The following is a 22,293-nucleotide window of genomic DNA, read 5'->3' on the forward strand; positions in this document are numbered from 1 at the left end:
GTTTATTTAATATTATAAAAAATAAAAATATTTTAAATTAGAAATATAAATTATTCAAATATTATTATTAAAAATTAAAAATATTTTTTAAAAGATATATATACATAACATATACATGTAACATATATATCGTCAACATTTATACAAATTATTCTTACTAAAGTAATCGAGAATTTAAAATTATTCTTACTAAAGTAATCGAGAATTACAAATTTTAAATTAGTAGAGACTTAATAGTTTTTGGATTAGTCAAAACTTATTATATTTTATAATTATTATTTTGTAAGTCTCATCTAATTTAAAGATAATTATAGAATAATTTTAACATAAAATATAGAAGAAGACATAATAAATTTCGACCAATCCAAAATTACAATTCTCAATTAATTTAAATTTTATAAGTATCGAATGATCTAGTAAGAATATTTTTATAAGTGTTGATGATATATCTTTATATTATGTATAATTTTTAATTTTTTAATAAGTCAAAAATTATTTCTTTATAATCTATAATAAAAATTCAAATGGTATACAATTAATCTAATTTGACTGAAAGAAATCTAAACCACAGGTTCATTGTTTTCAAACCATTTCCGTACCGATTCAATTCAATCAATTTTCGTGGGCTTTATCTATATATAGAAAACACTTCTCTTATGTCATTTAAATGTTGAAAATCGAGTAGTCTCTCATAAGGATAAAGAAATTTCCAAAACCCAATTACTTAAAGCGATATTTCTCTGAGTCCGACGCCGACGCGGCTACAGATTAGAGATGAATGCAGCAGAAAAGATCGTGTGCGTTACCGGAGCGTCTGGTTACATAGCGTCATGGCTCGTAAAGCTCTTGCTACAACGTGGCTACACTGTTCGAGCCACTGTTCGTGACCCAAGTTTGTATTTTTGCTCTTTTCTTTTTAAAGAAAAATATTTTTCTTGCTTGTTTCAGTTTCAGTTTTTTCGACGTCTAAATATTTTATGTTTGAAACGTGGAACAGATGATCCAAAGAAGACCCAACACTTACTCTCCCTTGATGGAGCCAAGGAAAGACTTCATTTGTTCAAAGCAGAGTTGTTGGACGAAGGATGCTTTGACTCTGTTGTGGATGGATGCGAAGGTGTCTTCCATACAGCCTCCCCTGTTATCTTTTCAGCTACCGATCCACAGGTCCATCCTTCCACTTTGTAATCCTATTTTGATTTTGTTCTCGTGTTGCTCTTAATTGAACTGCCGAAAGGAACAAACAACGAGTAATATATTTACATGCAAGACTTGTCAACCTGTTCTGAGAAAGTATCGAAGGCAAAGAAAAGCTAAATTTCACTTCAATGTAAAATTTTGGGAAAACATGCCTGCAGGCTGTTTGTACTTTGGGTTCCATCACAACTTCAATGTTCTAATGATGGATAATGGATTCATGTGTTGTAATTTGTAGGCTATGTGGTTGCACTATATGTTACTTGATCCTCTTTTGTAACATGATGGCCTCTTTGTTTAACTTATTGTCATTGAATTTTATGCAAGCAGTTTTCCTTTTCCCATTTTCAGGCTGAAATAGTCGACCCTGCAATCAAGGGAACGCTTAACGTTCTTAAATCATGTGCTAAAGTACCTTCCATCAAGAGAGTTGTCATGACAGCCTCCCTTTCCTCAGTTCTGTACAATGGAAAACCTTTGACTCCTGATGTGCAGGTCGATGAGACCTGGTTTTCTGATCCACGATTTTGCGAGGAAAATAAGGTATGTCCACACTTTTGCCAATTTTATATGATACGTTTTGCAATGGGTTTTGCAATGGGTACCATTTCCTTTTTGTTTATAGTGTCAGTTTAGGTGGTACATATTCTTTTCAAAATTCGACCGATCAGTAATCTCAGTTGAACACTTTTTTAATTGATTTATGAATCGAATGCATGATAGGAAACATTTGAGGTTTCTAATTAAATAGCACTTTTATATATAGTCAAACATCAAAAGTATTTGTAAATCTTCATGATCATCAATTACAATTTTGCTTTCAAAATTAAGATAAGTCTGATTTTTACTGTCTTTCATCTTGGGTTCACTATTGAAATGTGTTTACTTTATGATAAAGTAACATTTTCAGATGACTAAAGAAAGTAGAGGTAATGCTAAAGTATTATCTCAATCTTTGGGTTTTCCAGCTTTGGTATATGCTCTCAAAAACTTTAGCAGAGGAAGCAGCTTGGAGGTTTGCGAAAGATAATAGGATCGAATTGGTTGTACTCAATCCAGGATTAGTGATTGGTCCTCTTTTACAGCCAGTTCTAAATAGTACCTCAGAGTCCACCATCTCCCTCACAAGAGGTACCATTTTAGCCTATTGAGATGCACACAAATTTTTCTCTCTCATCTCTATGTTTAGAAATAAAGTTTTAGCATCTTTCATCTCAAACTAATTGGTGATTCCCATCACCTTTTAGATTACGCTGAACCTAATACATATTGATGCTAGACCCTTCCAAGGATTTTCGTCTGCGTGATTGTTGTTGTAAAAGATTTAAAATGTTTTGGAATTGGATACAGGAGAACATAGTATTCCTACTCCAACTTATAAGTTTGTTGACGTTCGAGATGTTGCAAATGCGCATATTCAAGCTTTGAGGTTCCTTCAGCTAATGGCAGGTATTGCTTAGTTGATAGAAATGTACAGTTTCAGGAGGTTCTGAAGACCTTGAATGAACTTTATTCTACTTTGGGCCTTCAAGAAAAGTAAGCAATCGTGTTATCTTGCTGTTTAGTCACTTGTTGTTCCGATACGATAATATTATCTTCTTGAGTCCATCTTGAGACACGAGACCTTACTTAGATACCCAAAATTCGATTGATGATGGAATTGCTGATAAGAGTTGTGTTTCTTTCATTCATGACAGATGTAAAGATCATGACCAGCCTGTTGAGCGTATTTTCCAGATATCAAATGAGAAAGCGAAAAGTTTGGGTGTCAACTTCATTCCTTGGAATGCGAGTCTGAAGGAAGCTATAGAAAGCTTGAAGGAGAAAGGCTTCTTAACCTTCTAAAGTCTCATTGCAATGTCCATCTTGAAGATTTTGGAACATGTTATTTCATGTTACGTACTTAAAATAGGACTTATATATATCACAGTTGCAATGGTTTTCCTGCTGTGTGAACATTCTTGAATAACATGAGTGATGGCAGTGGCACTCAGCTGCAATGCATTGCAAAGAAGTTTCTTTTGATCAACACTTAATGGATTCTGCAGTTTCTGGTCTTCTCTCAGTGCAGTAAACTGATCCTATAAGATCAAATGAGCTGCCAATGGTTATTTACGGAGCCCGCCCCGTATGATGAAATAGATATCTAAACTTTTTTGGGGACCTAATTGGTACCTGGACTGCACAACTTTTTCAATTTTGGTCCTCAAACTTGGATATAATTTTATAAATTGACTAGTGGCATGGGATAGAATTCTTGAAGAGTTTAGTGTTTCGACATGATTTGAAAATTTTTCAAGTCCTTACCAATTAAGGACGAGATTATAGCACCAGGAACACTTGGTGACTAAAGAAATAGGACAGCAATGAATTAACTAAATAAGTAGAGGTGATGGAAGGTGGCAGAGAATTCTTGAAACAGTTTAAAAAAGTTGAAATAAATAGTGGTAGCAATCGTAGAAATTGCATGAGGATAATGGACAGACGTGTTAAAAAAGAACACGGAAGCAACTATAAGTAGCTAGAAGTCTTGTTATGTCGGTTATTAACCCTACATATATGGGTTTCAGACTTTGGTTTCTGTACAAGTAAAACAATTTATTGATAACATGAAATTTAACACTGTTAATATCACATTACATAAACAATTAATGGAAAAAAACACTTCAACATTTTTTGTCATTCAAACAACTTTCTTTATAATTTAGCTATTGAACCATTAATTCAGCCCGGCTTATAACAGGAGCACCCGGAGCCGTCGCTTCGGGCCCCTTTGAGGAGCCCACATTTTTATAAAAAAAATAAAAATTAAAAAAAAACATAAATGCCATCTGTATGTTTGAGGAGAAAACGATTTGCTCAATTGAAACTTTGAAAGTTGCAAAACAGTAAAACACTGTTTATCCTTTTTAAGTCTCAATTTAAACTCCACCCTCATTTTCAACCTTTTTTTCACTTCATTTAGGGTAAGTTTGTTTAACGTCAAAAAATGTTTTTCTTATTTTTCAGTGTTTAGTTAGAGAAAAACTTGGTCAATGTAAATATTTTCCTGGTCAATAGAATTTCTTTGTGTTTTCTGGAAAACGACTTACAGTTTGATTTTCCTCTTTTGTTTTCTCGAGATAATGTTCTCGTGTTTTTTATTTCACTATATAACATACTCCCAAGATTAATTGCTCAAATAGGGCGAATTGCACACTGTTGGCCGTAGGTCGCCATGCCTTCCGGCGACCTACGGCATGGCAGCTTCCTCCTATGCATCCAACTCATAGTCGTCATGCCCTCCGGGCGACCTTGTAGGTCGCCATGCACGCCAGGCGACATGGTAGGTCGTCATGCACGCCCAGCGACCTTGTCCTGCGCCCTGCTCCCCTGTATGCTCGTCTGCTCCCATGCATGCTCGCCTGCTCCCCACTGCATGCTCGCCTGCTCCCCACTGCTCCATGCACCTTTATTCGCTGCATTATTGCAACATAATTTTCGCTGCTTCATGCAGCATCATTTGTTGCTTCATGCAGCAATTATTGCTGCAATCCACGAGAATCAACGGCTCATGATTCTTCAATTATTGGTGCATGGTAGCCGACCCTTTAATATATAGGGGGTATGATATAGGGTTAAGGAAGCATAAGAAAAAAAGGGAGAAGAGTGTCGAGAGAAAGGAAAGGAATAAGAGGAAGAAGAAAGGGAGTCCGACAAGCAAACATCGAGGTAAATTTTCATTTATTTAATTTAAATTAGTTTATTATTTAAAATTAGTTTGTTAGTTTAGGTTAGGGTAGTTAGGGTTAGGGTAAAAAATTTACTTAATTAGTTAGTTTGTTAGTAGTTAGTTATATATAAAAAATATGTAATTATTTTGTGTTAGTTAAATAGTTAAGTTGCCATATGATTTGTTGAATTTATATTATATAAAAAAATTAGTTAATTAGTTTTAGTAGTGAATTATAATTAAAAAATTTATTAGTTAAGTATATTAAAGAATAGTTTATTAGTTGAAGTTATATTAAAGAATAGCTTATTAGTGTTTAAGGGAAAATTCACGTTTAAGTTATATTTTAAAAGTTAGTTTGTTACTTTATAAGTTTATTATATTATAAGTTATTATATTAATTTTTTTGTTGTGTTGTAAATTAGTTAGTTAGTTAACATTAGATTATATTAAATGATTTTTTAAATACTGTTTTTTAATTTTTACAGATTCATTCCAATGGATGACCAAATTCCACTGCTGAGACTTGACAATGAACATATTTCAAATCATTTGGGAATAATGGTGAAAAAAAAATATTGTTTAATGACTTATAATTAATAAAGATTTGAATATTATTTTATGATGATTGTTTATAAATTTTTTGCATTATTTAATTGTAGGAGGATGATAGCGAGTCCTTCGTCTTTGCTACATAAAGTGCCCAAGCCACACCCATTGATAGAAGAAAACTTGCAAGAGGCTGGATTTTGGTATGTAACATTTGTGAGAGATTACAAGTTGGTCCCAGGTTTGATCAGTGCGTTGATTGAACGTTGGAGACCATAAACGAACACATTTCATTTGACGTGTGCGAATGTACGATAACTCTGGAGGATGTGGCAATGCAACTCGAGGTCCAACTAATGGGATGCCGGTGGTAATGTCACATGAGTTTAATAATGTGGCACAACTTTGCAGCTTGTTTCTTGGGAAAGCGCCCGTACCACTAGAGTGTAAAGGGTGGCGTGTGAGGTTGTCATGGTTGAAAAATGAATTTCACCTTCAACCAAATAGTATGGAGCACGAAATTATATATGCACACAAGTATATATTACAGTTGATTGGGGGAATTTGATGCATGATAAATCCGGTAGTTATGTTCACACTCAGTATCTTATTTTTTAACAAATTTTGAGAATAATAGGCAATATAGTTGGGGTTCAGGATATAGCGTTTTGTATCGTGAGATGTGCAAGGCGTCATTAGTCGTGAATGATAATAATACAGCAGAAATCGGTGGATGTTGCTGCTATAATCAGGGCTTGGCATAAACTTCCATTTTTTTACACCGATCAGTCGGATGCGTTGATTCCACTTGCCGGAAGGTAATATGAATCCTCTATTTTAATATAATATTTAATTAGAAAAATATTTATTTTGATTAAAATTATTGAACAAAATGTCACTATTTTTGTTTTGATTGATATACGATGGAGGTATAAAATTAAAGGCACGGGGTTGGTGCACAACAACATTAAAGAGTTCAGGCTGAAGATCGACATTAAGGCCAAAAAGGAGGTATGTATAATCTGTTATTTTAATTATTATTTAATTAACTATTATTTGATTTAAATAAATTTTATTGTTTTGTAATTTTACAGTTTAATTGGAGACCCATACAGAATGAAGAAATACTTGCGTTGATACAACACAATATTTTAGATGGGTTTCAATATTGTGCTGTTACACCATTGATCAATTTTGCTTTTGTTGAGATCCAATTTGGGGATAGAGTGTTGAGGCAATTCCACTTCCACCAACCTATTCGCGAGTCCATGGATCATGACCTCCTCCAAAACTTAGATGGTCGTCGTCAGGTGAATTGGGTTGAGACGCATGACGACTTGCACAGATTGATGGTCGTCATAAAGAAAAATGTTAATTGGGTTGAGAAGCATGCAACTACATTAATGCTTGGAACAATAGGGCTTCATTCATGCCAACTCTTGACGACATTCAAGACGACGACTTTAATTTTGAGACTTCGGCTTACCTTGCTTATTTTTGGGATAATGGAAAGCCGTTCCTGACAACAATGGTAGAGAGGCGACAATTTTTAGGTTTAAGAAAAGATTTAAAGCTGAATACTCTCTACGTGGGAGTGGGAGTTCATCAACAACCTGAAGAGAAATGACCGATGTGAATAATAGCGCACACAACCGTTCGGCGATGCGGGATCGTTGCATCACGCAGTTGATGATTCTACTATCCCGGCATACATACCATAGTTTGTGCAGCCTAAGGCACCCATCTACTCTCCCATGTTTTCGTCGACGTATGACTTGAACACATGGCATCAAATGCCCCCAATGAATAAGGAGGATGGGTACCATCTCCTGAGCAAACCGCGCCCCCAATGAATAAGGAGGATGGGTACCATACTCCTGAGCAACCGCAACGACCACAACGTTCAGACGAGCCCCGACATTATCATTCAACAACACCCTGGATATAGACACAATTGTAAACTCGTTGCTATTTGTTACAAATTATATATTGAAATTAGACTAGTTTTATTAACCTTAACAATGATTTTTAGTATTAAATCATATAATTTCATTACTAATAATCATTAGTAAATCATTAGTATCAATAATTAAATATTTAATAAATCATTATTAATAATAATTAGTAAATCATTAGTATCAAATCATTAAATATTTAAAAATCATTAATAAATTCGACTATGTATAAATTTAAATTTGAGTAGTCCACACTTGTACACTCATTTGTTATTATTCCATAATTATTAGTAATAATTATTAAATTATTATAAAATCATTACTAAATCATTATTAAATTACTATTAAATCATTATTATAATGATTATTAAATCATTATTGTATTATTATTAAATCATTATTATAATTATTATCAAATCATTACTAAATTATCAATCATTAAATATTAAAGTCATTATTAAATCATTATTATAATGATTATTACTAATCATTTAAATTATAATATTAAAATCATTACTAAATCATCAAATCATTAAATATTAAAATCATTATTAAATCATTTTTATGGTTAATTGAAGCACACATCCATTCAAATCTGTTTAAGTCCTCGAATTATAAATATCATATCAATTAGGTCCCTCTATTTAAAACTCCCCTCAAATAATTTATCGACGAAAATTACATAAATTCAACTTCAATGTGAAGATATAATAATTTATCACCCTATTAGTATCAAATTATTATTATATTTCATTATTACTAATAATTACTAATCATTACTATCAAATCATTAAAATTAACAATATTAATTATTACTAATCATTACTACCAAATCATTAATATTAATAATAATTTCATTATTACTAATCATTACTACCAAATCATAATATTAATAATAATTTCATTATTACTATCATTACTACCAAATCATTAAATATTAATAATAATTTCATTATTAATATTACTATCAATCATTAAATATTAATAATAATTTCATTATTACTAATCATTACTAAATAATTATTATAATTTTAAATATAAATTCATTATTAAATCATGATTAAATCATTACTAAATCAAATCATCATTATTACAAATCAAACAAGTGTTCCATGGATGAGTATTAGTTATGTAACGAAAATGTTGTTAATTGAACCACACGTCCATTCAAATATGTTCAAGTCCTCAAATTATAAATCATTACAAAATTAAATCTGAATAAATACATAGAAATACATATATGATTACTAATGATGAGGCCTATATCTTGGTAAATTAGACAATTATTTTTTGAATGACCTTCACCTACATAATCCGCATCTCTTATTTGACCTCTCTCTAGCATGAAAATCCATACTGGTATGAATACGAGTGGACTCAGGTCGACCCTTTGGACTTCTGCAAAGCATTGGATTTGGCAGCCATTCATCGTGATCCTTTTTGGGCCAATGATTTATTCGGGATTGTTTGAACGCATAACTGTAGAAAAGTATGACCAACTCGGTCAAAATTATGGACAACCATTGATGTTGCCAATCGCTTATTTGTTTCCATTGATTTCACCACTGTAGGAGCCCAAGTTTTACCTCTATTTATGAGACTCTCAATTTCTTTTCCTTTATCCGCCCAAACTTTAGCCAATCTAAAGTATGTCTCTTTCACCACACCGCTTGGGAGAGATGTACCTTTTAGTACCAATTAATGGCCTCAGCAAGGTTGTGGTCATATTTCGTATCTCCGACCTTCATCGTATGCTTGCGACCATTTTTCCCGCAGTATTTTTGAAGCCCATTTCCAAACACGCTGATCATCGTAAAATACCTTCAAATTCTCCAATCTCTTGTCAAAATTTGGTCGACGTAGTTCGTATCATGTTTCATAATATTGTGTTAAACCGCAATTAAAAAAACCACGTAAAAATGCAAACCGCAATTAAAAAACCACGTAAAAATGCACAAATATTGAAAATAAAACTTACCCATGTTGACTATCTCACTACGAATATGTGCGTTATGAAACTGGTCGATACTATTCTTACCAATATGATGGATACAAAATGTCATATATGCATACGGAGGTATCCAACGACTTCCTGTTCATTCAATTACCGCCAAGCCCATTCCTCTAGATACTCCATCACGAACGACATATTGACGTAGATTGATCATAAAAGAAATCCCAAGCCTCTGTTGTCTCTCCCTCACAATGGCGAATGCAATTGGAAGATATTTGCTCACCATCTTGAGCAACTGCCATTAAAAGTACATGCCTATATTGACCATACAACCACGTACCATCTACTTGGATCATACGTTTGCAAAATGGAAATCCTTCAATACATGCCTTGAATGCCCAAAATAATCTATGAAATATTTTCTTCCCTGGCAGAAGTTGACCTTCTTTGCCATATGCTGGCATGGTTTGAGACTTCACTATGGTTCCTGGGATAAATTTCTTTATTGCTTGTAGCAAATGTGGTAGCTCATTGTACGATGTATCCCAATCTCCATACGTCAGCTTCATTGCCTTCATCTTCACATTCCACACCTTGCCATATTTTACTTGATATCCAAATTGGCTTCGAATAGATGCATCTAACACTGAACAAGATATCCTTGGATACTTTTCAACAATCGCCTTCACATATTCGCATATTACATCGGAGTCCAATAGTTGGTGGTCTTGTTCGATGGAGTTTCGCAAACATGTGTGCGGACCATTGTACCTCGTGATGACCCAAACATCGTGCCTTTGATTTTTTCGACACTCTGATCTTCCACTTGCACTCTGGAATATATTTACACACCTCGCGTATAGGGTTTTCTGGTTGGACTCTGCAACATGGACATCAACATGGCATTTGATGCAGTACTCTTTAATCGCCAGCGTAGCTTCATTTTTTCCGCTGAATTGCACCCCAACTAAAAATTCACCAGAATTATCGAATGATTCAGTCATTTGGTGCGGAGGTAAATGTGGCATGTCTGGGAATTCATGTGCCCTCATCGCATCATAGTCTATCTCGTACATGTAAGGAGTAGCTTCATACGGTACCTGAACTTCATCAATTGCACCTCCACCGAAAATATTTTCATCGTTGCCCAAAACGGGTTCTTCGGTTTCTTCATCTTTTCTTGAATCATCTTGAATTTCTCCCCATCGATTTTCAGCATCAATATCAACAGCCAATTATGGTATGTTTCTCGTCTCATACTCTGCTGCAGATGTCCCTCCGAATTCATTTACACTTTCCAATATTGCCATAAAACTGTTCGGGAACCTGTATGTCGGCTCCTCAAACTGACTATATAAAGCCATTTCAGATGGATTTTGAGCCACACCTCTTGATGACCCAGGAACATCACATGTGTTACGCATATAAACAAATAACTCAATAACTACTATATTGGTTGACTCATGTAATCCAACCATGGTTCCAATATCATCTTCTTCAAGTGGAACTGCAACATATCTGACTGGGTTGGGGCATATCATAAACCTATACCTCAAACCATCAACTGCAGCTCGAATTTTTCTTTATATCTTATGCTTCATTTCTATAAATGTGATGTCTTTTTTGAACATCATGTTTATTGGTTTTTCAGACTGAAAAAACACTCCGACCTCATTTTCCATAATCTGTCGATTATAATAGACAATCGTGAAAAAGTTGTTACTCATTTTCTCTACAATAAAAAATAAATAAATTTAGATTAAAAAATTAGATAAGATAATTTCATAAATCATTAAATTTAAATATAATAAATATATACTATTATATTAACGATTAAATAAAATTTATTATTTAACTTGATTAATTGATTACTAATATTATTAATAATGATTTAATAATTATTATTAATATAATGATTTGAGATTTAATGACTTAATAATAATATGATTTAGTCATGATTACTAATAATTATTTATTATAATATTTAATGATTTAGATTTGATACTAATCATTTAGTAATGATTACTAATAATAATATTAGTTTGATAATATTTTTTATTTTTAAAAATATCAAACAATTTGTTAGGCAAAACTGTCGAGATAATGTTCTCAAAATAATTATTTCACGAGATAATGCGTTGGTCGGATTATTTCATTCAATTAATTTTTACTCCTTACTAATTTACACATATAATATAAATTAAACAAAACATTTTTTTAAAACAACACTAAATATTTTTAAACACAATATTTTTTTTAAACGGAAATTATCTCGCATAAATTAGTTTATATAATCTAATATAAACTTACTAACTAACTAATTTACACATACACAACAACAAAAAATAATAAATTACCCGCGTATTTATGCCTTCTTCATTTCCTTTCTTGTTTCTTTCTTCGAATCAATATGTACGTGGGCAAATGTTGTGGAATAATATCCTGTATGTGTAAACAAAATATTTCTTTAAACAACAATAAATTAAACAAATTAATTTTATATAATCTAATATATTATAATATAACTTAAACTAATAAACTATTTCTTTATTATAATATAACTTAGTTAAAATAACAACCTAATAAACTAATTAAGCACTAAATATCATTTTTATAATATAACTTCAACTTCAACAAACAACCTAAACCTTAAACTAAGAAACTAATTAACTAATTTTTTATATAATATAATATATAACTTAAACTAACAAATTAATATAATATAACTTAAACTAACAAACTAATAATTTACACTAACAAACTAATTAACTAAATTTTAGTTTTACCCTAACCCTAAACTAACAACTAATAATTTTATGTAATAAACTAAATTAAACAATAAAAAGTTACCTCACGAACGATGTTTGAGCCTTTATCTTCTTTTCTTCTTCTTCTTTTTCTTTCTCTCGATAAAGTTTCTATATGTGCTTCTGGTTCTTCTTCTGCTTCTACCCTAAACCCCATATCCTTTATACAAAGCAAATAAGCGTTGAATCGTGTAACTATTGAGCGTTGAAAGGATGTAATTCAACAGCAATACTTGCTGCATTTAACAACTAAATTAACGATGCAATAATGCAGCTAGGGATACAGGAATCTCCCAGCTATGGATGCAACGCATGCATGAGGGAGCAAAGGGTTAAAGCTTGGTCGCCGGGTAGGAATCTCTGCTAAATTAACGATGCAATAATACAGCTAGGGATGCAGGAATCTCCCATCTATGGATGCAACGCATGCATGAGGGAGCAGAGGGTTAAAGCTTGGTCGTCGGGCAGGAATCTCCCCACTATGGCATGCAGGGCATGCAGAGGGTTAAAAGCTTGGTCGCCTGGCGTGCATGGCGACCTACAAGATCGCTTGGAGGGCATGACGACCTATGGGTTGGGTTGGGTTGTGCATGTCCCATGCACACATTAATTTGACGTTAATTCGCTCGTTGGGAAGCTGCCACGCCGTAGGTCGCCTGGAAGGCATGGAGACCTACGGCAAACACTGTGTAATTCGCCCTATTTGAGCAATTAATCTTGGGAGTACATTATATCGTGAAATAAAAAACTCGAGAACATTATCTCGAGAGTTTTGCCATTCATTTAGAGTTCGTTTGTTTTACGTAAAACGTTTTTCAAAAAATATTTTCCTCATTTTTCAGTGTTTGGTTAGAGAAAAACTGATTGGTCAATGTAAAATATTTTTCTGGTCAACAAAATTTCTTTTGTGTTTTCTGGAAAACGACTTACAGTTTGATTTTCCGTAATTCATTTTACGAACTTTTCATTTCAAAGAATAAATACTCAAAATAATTTTATTTTATGAATTTAATATTAATAAATATTTTAATATAATTTTAATCAAAATATTAATTATTAAAATATTTAAGATGTATTTATTAATATTTCTAATAATAAAAATTATATTTTTAATATTATAATAATATAAGATATTATATTTTTATTTTAAAAATATATAATAAATTGTTAATAAAATTTATATTATTTATTAATTTCATAGAAATAATATTATTAAATTATTAATAATGAATTTTATTATTTCTATATTTAATATTAATATAATAATCTAATAATATTTTAATAAATTTACTTAAAATATCCAATTAATATTTTTAAAATATAATATAACACTATTACTTTAATAAATAATTAATATAATTTATAATATTTTTATTTCAATAAAATATACCAATATTAATATTTTTATTAACAAAATTATAAAAATAATATTTTAATATTAAATAAATTATTTTAATATTTTAAAAATAATAATATTAAGTTTTATGATAAATAATATTATTTATTGTATTTGATATTTGTAATAAATAATTTTTAAAAAATTTATCAACTAGTGGAAAAAAGGGTTTAAACAACATCTTCCAAATATCGTAAAACGTTTTCCAGAAAATGTTTTTTCAGAAAATGTAATTCATTTTCCGAAAAACGTTTTCAGTGAAACAAACAAACCCTTAGTTTCAATTTCTTCTCCCCAAATTAACTCTTAAACTTCTTCAAATCTTCATTAACGTTAACTTTTTTTTCTATTTAATCTTACTAATTAAACCCACAAAGATACCAACCAATTTTATCTTCCCTTTCTTCCTTTCTCTCATCTCAAGTGGCGGTTGTAATTTCGACACAATCACCGGAAATATACTCCGACATCAACAATTCGAATTGGTATTCCAACCATATAAGGAGTATAATTCCAATAGTATCAAGTGCAAATTTCGGCAAATGACAAATTAGGGTACAGTTAGAGGCTTAGAGCAGAAAAGATTGAGGCTTTTGGCATATCCAACACTGACACTATCATCAATTTATAATTTCAATCACAAAATCAGGTTTTATTTCTTTTATTCTTGCCCTTAATTAATCAAAATAGAATTCATATAAGGAGTATAAATTTTGCTATTGTTTTGGGCATAAATTGTATGATTTGTTCTAGTTTCTGTTTATTTGTTTGATTGGAGCTTTTTTCCTTTAATTTTTTTAATTATTATGAAGCATAAGAGAAAATATGAATCAGGTTGTGAAAAGCGTAAAAACAAAAACAAAAGAAGTATTAGTTCAATCACAAAAATGAGCAATTGATAAATGCTTTGCTAAAAAAATCAAATTTATATACTGATAATCAAAATGTTGTTGATGTTGGTGGTTCTAATGCTAATGATGTCGATCATAATGAGACCACTATTGGTGATAATGTGCATTTAGATGATGAATTAACAAATAATGATATGGATTTGATTGTCAATAATGTTTCCTATGATAATGTTGATGAGGATGTTGATTGTGCTAATTTTATCAATTCAATTGGTACGTCTCTATTGCTCGGGGGTCCCTTTTTTAATTTTTTCTCTGGGCCCCAATAATGGCCGAGATGGCCCTAATTAATTTTCTTAATGAATATATATCATTTAGTAATATATTTATATTTTTTGTTAGAAGCAACTAATTTTATTCTAAATAGGAATTATCCCTAATTATAATAAAGATTTACGGTCACAATTGTAAATCAAGCACATAATTTTTCTTATAATCATGGAAACAAAACTAGCAACTTAAGATCACATAAGGATCATATAAGGAAAGATTAAAAATCTAACCAAGAAACTCGAACAAAGATAGATACAAACGTATATGATCGCATCGATAAACGAATCATAAAAGGGGATCAAACTATTGAAATACTACCGACAAATCACAAATCAGGTTCAAACGACATGAGAAGCTATCCATGAATACAAATCGGGTATCCAAATCCAATCTGAGGGCCCGAAGTATGGAAGATTAACAAGATATCATATAAGTGTTATCTTGATCAGTCGTGGCGATATCAAATCAACCCTTAGAAAAAGATAAATGAAAAATAGCCAAACTACCATAAAAATGCCAAAAGGCATAAGGAAATGTTCCATAAAGGCAGATGAAAATGTATCTTACAGGCAGACTTATTAAAAATTAAAAAAAAGAAAAGAAAATAGAGATACAATGTAAGAAAAGAAAAAACAATAAAAAATATCGGTGGTCGGCAACCAATATTAATGTTGGTGTTGTCGTCGATCAACAAAGACGAAAAAGAAAAGAGATAGTGACACACCAAACAGATAAAACTAGTACTTGATATATGTTAAGTCAATCGAATGAATGAAATAATCAATGGTGAATTGGCAATTAAATTTTTTGGTGGAAGCTTGAGAGAAAATATAAAATTGAACACAAGAATTTAGAGTGGTTCGACTTTATCAACCAAAGTCTACATCCACTACCTTAGCTATCCACACTAAGGATTTTCACAAATTCACTAATTTGTATCTACCTTTGAGGATAAGGTGTAACCTTATAACTTTCTCAAGAATTATACTCCAAATTCTTGAGACACTTTCTCAAAGAGAAAATTACAAATTGCAAACTTATAAAATCTTCACTAGGAATGTATTTGCTCAATTCAATAACAAATAAGAACATTTGAGAAATAAATACAAATGATTACAAAAAGTGTTCTTTGAAAGCAAAAGAAATATTGAAGAATGTTGACTTGATTTGACTCAAATTTGTTGTTTTTGGCTTTCTCTTTTATCTCTTCTTGTCTTCACATGTGACTTAGAATCTTATTTTTATACTCTCTCAATTAATTCCAACCATTTTGGTTGTTGTGGGAGTGAACAAAACCGTTAGAAGGTAGTTTCCCGTATTAAATGTTGTCCATAAGTTTGTAGTATTGATACCCGGAATTCGAAAACTCATCCCAAAACGACCCTCTCTTCCTATAAACCCGAAACCAAACACCCATCATCCTAAAACTACCCATATCGTCCTAGATCTAAACAAAACGAAAGGGTTACCTTCGAGAAAACGATGGTCGTGGGAGCTTTCCGACGAACGATAGATAATCTTTGGTTGCCTTTTTCTCTCTCTTCATTTCTTGTTTTTCTTTCTCTCTTTCCTTGAAACCTCTGTTTTTTTGTGGCTTTCATTTCGAAAAATCTCTTTCTCAACAGTTTTGTTCTTTGTTATATAGAGCATTCGTTTCTTGTTTGCTTTCAATGTTGCATGTAAATGGAAGGCCTCGTGACTTTTTTGTTATTGTTGTTTTCTTTGCTTTTTTGCTTTCGTGCACTGTCAGAGGGAGGAGACAACCCGACAGGAACAAGGCTGGGCATCGACGGCCGTGACGTGGGTTAAGGATGGGGTAAAAATGGTTTTACCCTGAGTCAACTCTTTATCGTTTTCGGGGCGATCAACGATAAATTTGACGGCGGTGGTAGTCCTCAGGAAATGGCGAGTTACAGGCGAGCAAGGAGGCTGGGCAGTGAGGCTGACACGCGAGGAAGCTTGGGCACGTGACGACATATGGGTTTAAGACAAAACCCTAAAAATAAGTTGATCTAGATTGTTGGATCCAACGACTGATGATTGACTGGATCAAAAGTTGGGAAACCCTAGGGTTCCAACATTTAGGTTTAGGGCCTGGGCAATATTGTATCGGGCTTTGTGCAACTAATATTTTCTTGGGCCTAATTGTTTATTATGATTATTAATAATAATAAGTAAAGATAATAATTAATAATAATAATTATAATAAATTAATAATAAAAAATGGTGATTACACTAATATAATGCGATAGAAGGCCAAATAAATAAATAAAAATGTTGAATACAAGGATTTCAATGGTAAACAACCCATTCCCCTGCTTTCATTAAGAAAAATGCACCAAAAGGAAAAACCAAGATTGGACAATTATCGATCACTGTACATATATTGGCTTAGATTGGACTGGTACAGAATCTAAGATTGCAAGGCAGCTAACAATTTTAAAATTACACTGCCTGCCTTTAAGTTAACCGACAGTAATAGTTCCATCTGAACGCCAAGAACCAGTCGATTTGAAAACTACAGAAACTTGAATCATAGAGAATACACATTATGAAACACAGAGTTATGTTCTACCTTGAAATTAACGAACAATAACAGTTCCAAGTGAAACCCAATTAGCAAATCACATGCCAAGATTTCGTCTTGTGGCTTCCATTTTCAACGAAATATCTTTAATATCTGCTTCCATTCTACCCTTCATACTGTAGTATTCCCTGTAAGCTCCTTCCAGAGCTTGGAATTCTTCTACTTCTTGTTTATGCGTTTCTTCAGCCTCGGCCAAGCGTAGTTTCGCAACTCTACTCCTGTACTCTTCTTCAATCTTTTCATCCTTTGCTACTGCAATCCGTTTCAGGCCTTCCGCTTCTCTTCTTGCATCATCAGAACGTGTCTGATACATTTTAGCTTCCTCCTGTTTGATTCGTATCAAGCTCTCCAGTTCGGGCAAAAATAGTTCCTTTTGTACACTCCTCTGCAACTCCGACTCTAAAGAACATTTGTCAGGCCGGTCATTTAGGTCAACATGGAGACTAGGAAGCAGGCTAGATGAGCTTTCCAATAGACGAGCTTTATCAGAATAAACAGATTTGGGACGTGAAGAATCCTGACTTCTCCCAGCTATCCCATTGATTCCTTTGTCTTGTGCTTTCCAGACAAAACAGTTGCATTGCCGGCTTGAAAGAATTACTATCTGCAACCAGAACTAAATATATTAGTTTCTGGAATGGCATTTGGTCTCAAAATAGTTTAGTTCCAGTGCAGTAATCAGAGCGACAACTAAGCGATCTATACCTGGTTTCTAGATAGATGTTGCTAACATATGCCCTAATGAGCCAGTTCTAGTAATTTTCTAGTATTGCTATAACAAAATAATTAATACTAATAATAATAATCATAACACATCAAATGTGTTAAGTGTTATCAAATCAATCAAAATTTTATTAACATCGAACTACTTTGGGGGCACCCAAAAGAGAAAAAACCTTAAAACATCAAATAGTCACAAGGATTTTTCCCCAACTGTGCATACGATACTCAACCACAGTTCGCAGAAACAAGTTCTCAGTTCTCACAAGGATGACGGCTTTCAATCAACCACTAACATATTGGGAAGTTCAGATCAATCCATATGATCCAAGAAAAGTGTATAAAAAATCTTGAGAGCACATTTTTATTTACCAAGCCTAGGTTAGTTATGGAGAAAGAGTGACCACGTGTATAATTTGAAAATTAATGCAAAAACATTTTATAAATTCCTCGAAATTTGAAAATAAATACTTACCGGTCAGGAAGTTCATTATTTGAGTATAAACCTCAGGAAGGTTCAACTTATTCGCCAATTTAACCAGCATTTGGTCAGCAAGTTCATGCAGTCGTCTCCCTCTCACGTCTTTGCTGCCACAAAAGATCCTCTCGACATATTCAAGTTCCTTGGAAAAGGTTTCAAGCGTCCAATCCTTTGCAAAATTCTGAAAAACCTCCTTTACAAAACCAAACATTTCAGAAGGATGGTCACAACCAACGCAATGAAACTGCATCTCAGCTGCGCCACGTCCATTCCTAATATGAGATTCCCTTAAACCACAATCCGCATGGCACCAATGAAGACACACATCACAACCAACCCAACTACAAGTATTGGATGCCATATCAAATTTTGAGCATACAAGACACATACAAGCACTGCAAAAACCATTCTTCTTTGAGCAAACCATGCAATCACATTCATCCACAGGCAGAGAACTCCGGCACATAAGATTACTGCATCTTAAGTTCAGAAAGATCTCAGCCAAATCAGAAGATGAAACACTATTGCCTACCTGAAGATACTCAGGTAGTCCAGTTTTCAGGGCGACCAAGATTTCCAATTGAGCCCGATGGCATTTTAGCAGCATTTCCAGTTTTAAGTCAGACACACTTCGTAGGGCCTCCATAAGTGCACGTAGCTCCCCATGCTTATCTGCATTTAACATAATCTCGTGAATGCTCTCTTTTAGACAGGCAATTGATTGTCCCGCCATTTCATGAAACTTCCTGGCCATAACATGTAGAGGCTTAAAAACCATCCTGCTTAATATAGTCTCAACAAAATCAGCTCCGCCTATCAGAAGTTGTTCTTGCTCTTTTTGGCTACAGCTACTGTATAAGCTAGCACCATGTTTCTCTCTTGTGACTTGCTTCTTGTCAGAGCTGTAAAATGAACCATTTTGGTGAGACCTAACACTCTGTGAAGTGGACCTGACATCATTCTGTTTATGAAAACTCAACTGCCTCTCAAGTCCATTCGGCACCTTTGAGCTTCCTTCAAAACTGTGAATATTATGTGCTTGAACAGCCTGACTGTTTGTAATGCCCTGTAATCCTGAAGATTGACTGAAAGATCCATTACCATTACTCAAAATCCTCTGAAACATAGGAACATCTTTCTGCCAGGACTCATTCTGAGACTGCCATGATCCTTGAGAAAGTTGATCAAATCCCTGAACTATGGGGCGACTGTGAACAGATTGTTCATTGTTATCCATGGAATTTTGAGTCAAAGAACAACTTTGGTTGTGGTAAAATGACAGGGAACACCCATCAGAGTTGGTGCGAAATATGTTAGTCAAGGACTGCACACTCCTCCCGTGACTAGGTGAGCCAGGAGCTGAATCCATATGTCGAGCACCGATAGGCAACAACACATTTGGTAAACTAAGAGAAAGGTCAAGTGACTCCAACACCAGCTTCTCTTCATTCTGCTTATCGGCACTTGATTGTTTTCCTTTTCCACTTTCCTAACAGGAGAGCAAGAGAACAACTCAAAACCCTTCGTACTAGGCCCTTCCATATCAAGATCTTCATCTTTTGATTCCCTTTCAGTCCAAACCCCATTCTCTGTGGACCCAGTTACATTAGCCGACTCAACAGCAACCCCTTTCCCTTTATCCTTGACATTCCAACTCAAACCTATCTCTATCACATCGATATTTATTTTATGTTCACCATTTTCCTCTGCAACTACGTTAGTAAAATTTGCTGCCTCACATTCCTCATCCAGCCCCTCAAGATCAATCCCTTTATCCCCCTTACACCTCTCTTCCAGACAGGAAGACTCCTGCTCAACTGCATCTTTGGTATTATCACCCTCACATTTACTATTAACCTTCACACCTTCTTCCTGCATTTCAACTTCATCACCATCAACATCATCCATCTTATCACAATTACCACTCGTACCATCATTTAAACTCTTTCCACAATCTTGCAACTCGTCATCTACCTTCCCCTCACCTTTTCTTTCATTCCCCCTCTCCTTATTAACATCCTGCGCATCCTCCACATTTGAGCTCATCTCACTTCCATCATTCTCTGTTTTTTTATGACAATCCTTTTCCCATCACTTATAGCCCCAGATTCAGTAGCCAATTCATCTTGAGGCTCAGCCCGTGGTTCAGTTACTAATTCATGTTTGGGCTCAGCCTGAGGTTTAGTAGCTAATTCATGTTTAGGCTTAGCCAGAGGTTCAGTAGCTAATTCTTGCCGAGGCTTAGCATGAGGTTCAGTAGCTAATTCTTGCCGAGGCTTAGCATGAGGTTCAGTAGCTAATTCATGACGAGGCTTTGCCTGAGGTTCAGTAGCTAATTCATGCCGAGGCTTTGCCTGAGTTTCAGTAGCTAATTCATGTTTAGGCTTAGCCTGAGGTTCGGTAGTTAATTCAAGTTGAGGCTTAGCCAGAGGTTCGGTAGCTAATTCATGTTGAGGCTTAGCCTGAGGTTCGGGATCAAACTCACCTTCCTCCATCTCACTACTTGTATCACTCTCAGCCAGTGTCTCCTCGGTCTTCTTCACCTTTCCACCACCACCATCAACACTCTTAGACTGCTCACTGCCAGAACCCCTTGACCTTGTTGGCGACCTGGACTTTGACCTGGAGCTTCTCCTCCTCCTTATTTCTTCCCTCTCCCTTGACTCGCCGACCACTCTACCCGCTACCAAAGAATCTCTGGACCAGCTTGGCGATTTCACATCCTTAACCTCCCTCAATTGCACCTTACTACTACTCCCTCTGTTCTCGTTAATTCCAAACCTTTTCCAGGAGCTCTCACTTGCACACCGGGTTCGATCTCTTTCTGACCGGAACCCCTTTGGAAAATCTCTGCGAGGCCCACGGAAGCTCTCTGATCTGCGGAGGCTACCGCCACTACTACCACTCTCTCTGTAACGATTGAGGTCAAATTTCCGCCTATCAAAGCTCTCAAAATCATACTCTGCTCGCTTCCGGACCATCCTCTCCCTGCCACTATCCTCATCAGCCACATATTGGTCTCGATCATATCGAGAAGAAGAAGAAATCAAATTGCTTTTGGTACGGGCGTTGCTATCTGAGGCTGAAGATGGCTTGTGGTAAAAGCCGCAGCTACTGCTGCTTCGGGATGAACGATTCTGATCCTGACTCCATTCTTTGCTTGCATTTTTCTCATAGGAATCGAGATCGCCGCTCGATCTCAACCGCTTCATGTTTTTGTATGTATATAAAGAATATCTTTTTCCCCTATAATTTAAAAGAAAAAAAAATGAAAAACAAGCTGATAACAGCGATACGACAGTTGATTGATAGGATGTAAACCCTGATTTAGAATGACAGGGGGGAAATACTGAAGCTTTGGATGTGAATACCTGGAGGAATGCCAAAATTGACGTCGAATTCACCCAACCGCACGATGTTAGCAGGGAGAGAGCCGATGTTTCATTTTCGGGAAGAAACTTTCATACAAAAAGAAATAGTTAAAAATGAAAAGGAAGCCACCAAATCCAAATGCCTCAAGATATGGGTGGAGTTAAATTGAATTTCAAGGGAGAATTGTAAGTAAGGCTTTTACTGAAAAACCCTAACTTTTAAGATTGTGGAGCTGGAAAGAGGAGAGGAAATTGAAGAATAATGTAATTCGTATTTTATACTCCGATTTTGGATGGGTATAATGGAAAATATTTGGTTTGGAAGGGTATAATTAAAAAAAGAATTTAGACGACAAAGAAAGAGATGGAGTAAATTTTAT

General features: G+C 34.1%; 2 pseudogenes; one reads left to right on the top strand and one right to left on the bottom strand.

Annotated features, from left to right (window-relative positions):
* The first annotated feature begins 681 nt into the window (after positions 1–681).
* On the top strand, positions 682–3,222 carry LOC120215806 (annotated as a pseudogene).
* Positions 3,223–17,200: 13,978 nt separating this feature from the next.
* On the bottom strand, positions 17,201–22,138 carry LOC120215817 (annotated as a pseudogene).
* Positions 22,139–22,293: the final 155 nt, after the last annotated feature.

Source organism: Hibiscus syriacus, unplaced genomic scaffold, assembly GCF_006381635.1.
Source record: "Hibiscus syriacus cultivar Baekdansim isolate YM2019G1 unplaced genomic scaffold, ASM638163v2 tig00000764_pilon, whole genome shotgun sequence".
In the NCBI taxonomy this organism is placed as follows: domain Eukaryota; kingdom Viridiplantae; phylum Streptophyta; class Magnoliopsida; order Malvales; family Malvaceae; genus Hibiscus; species Hibiscus syriacus.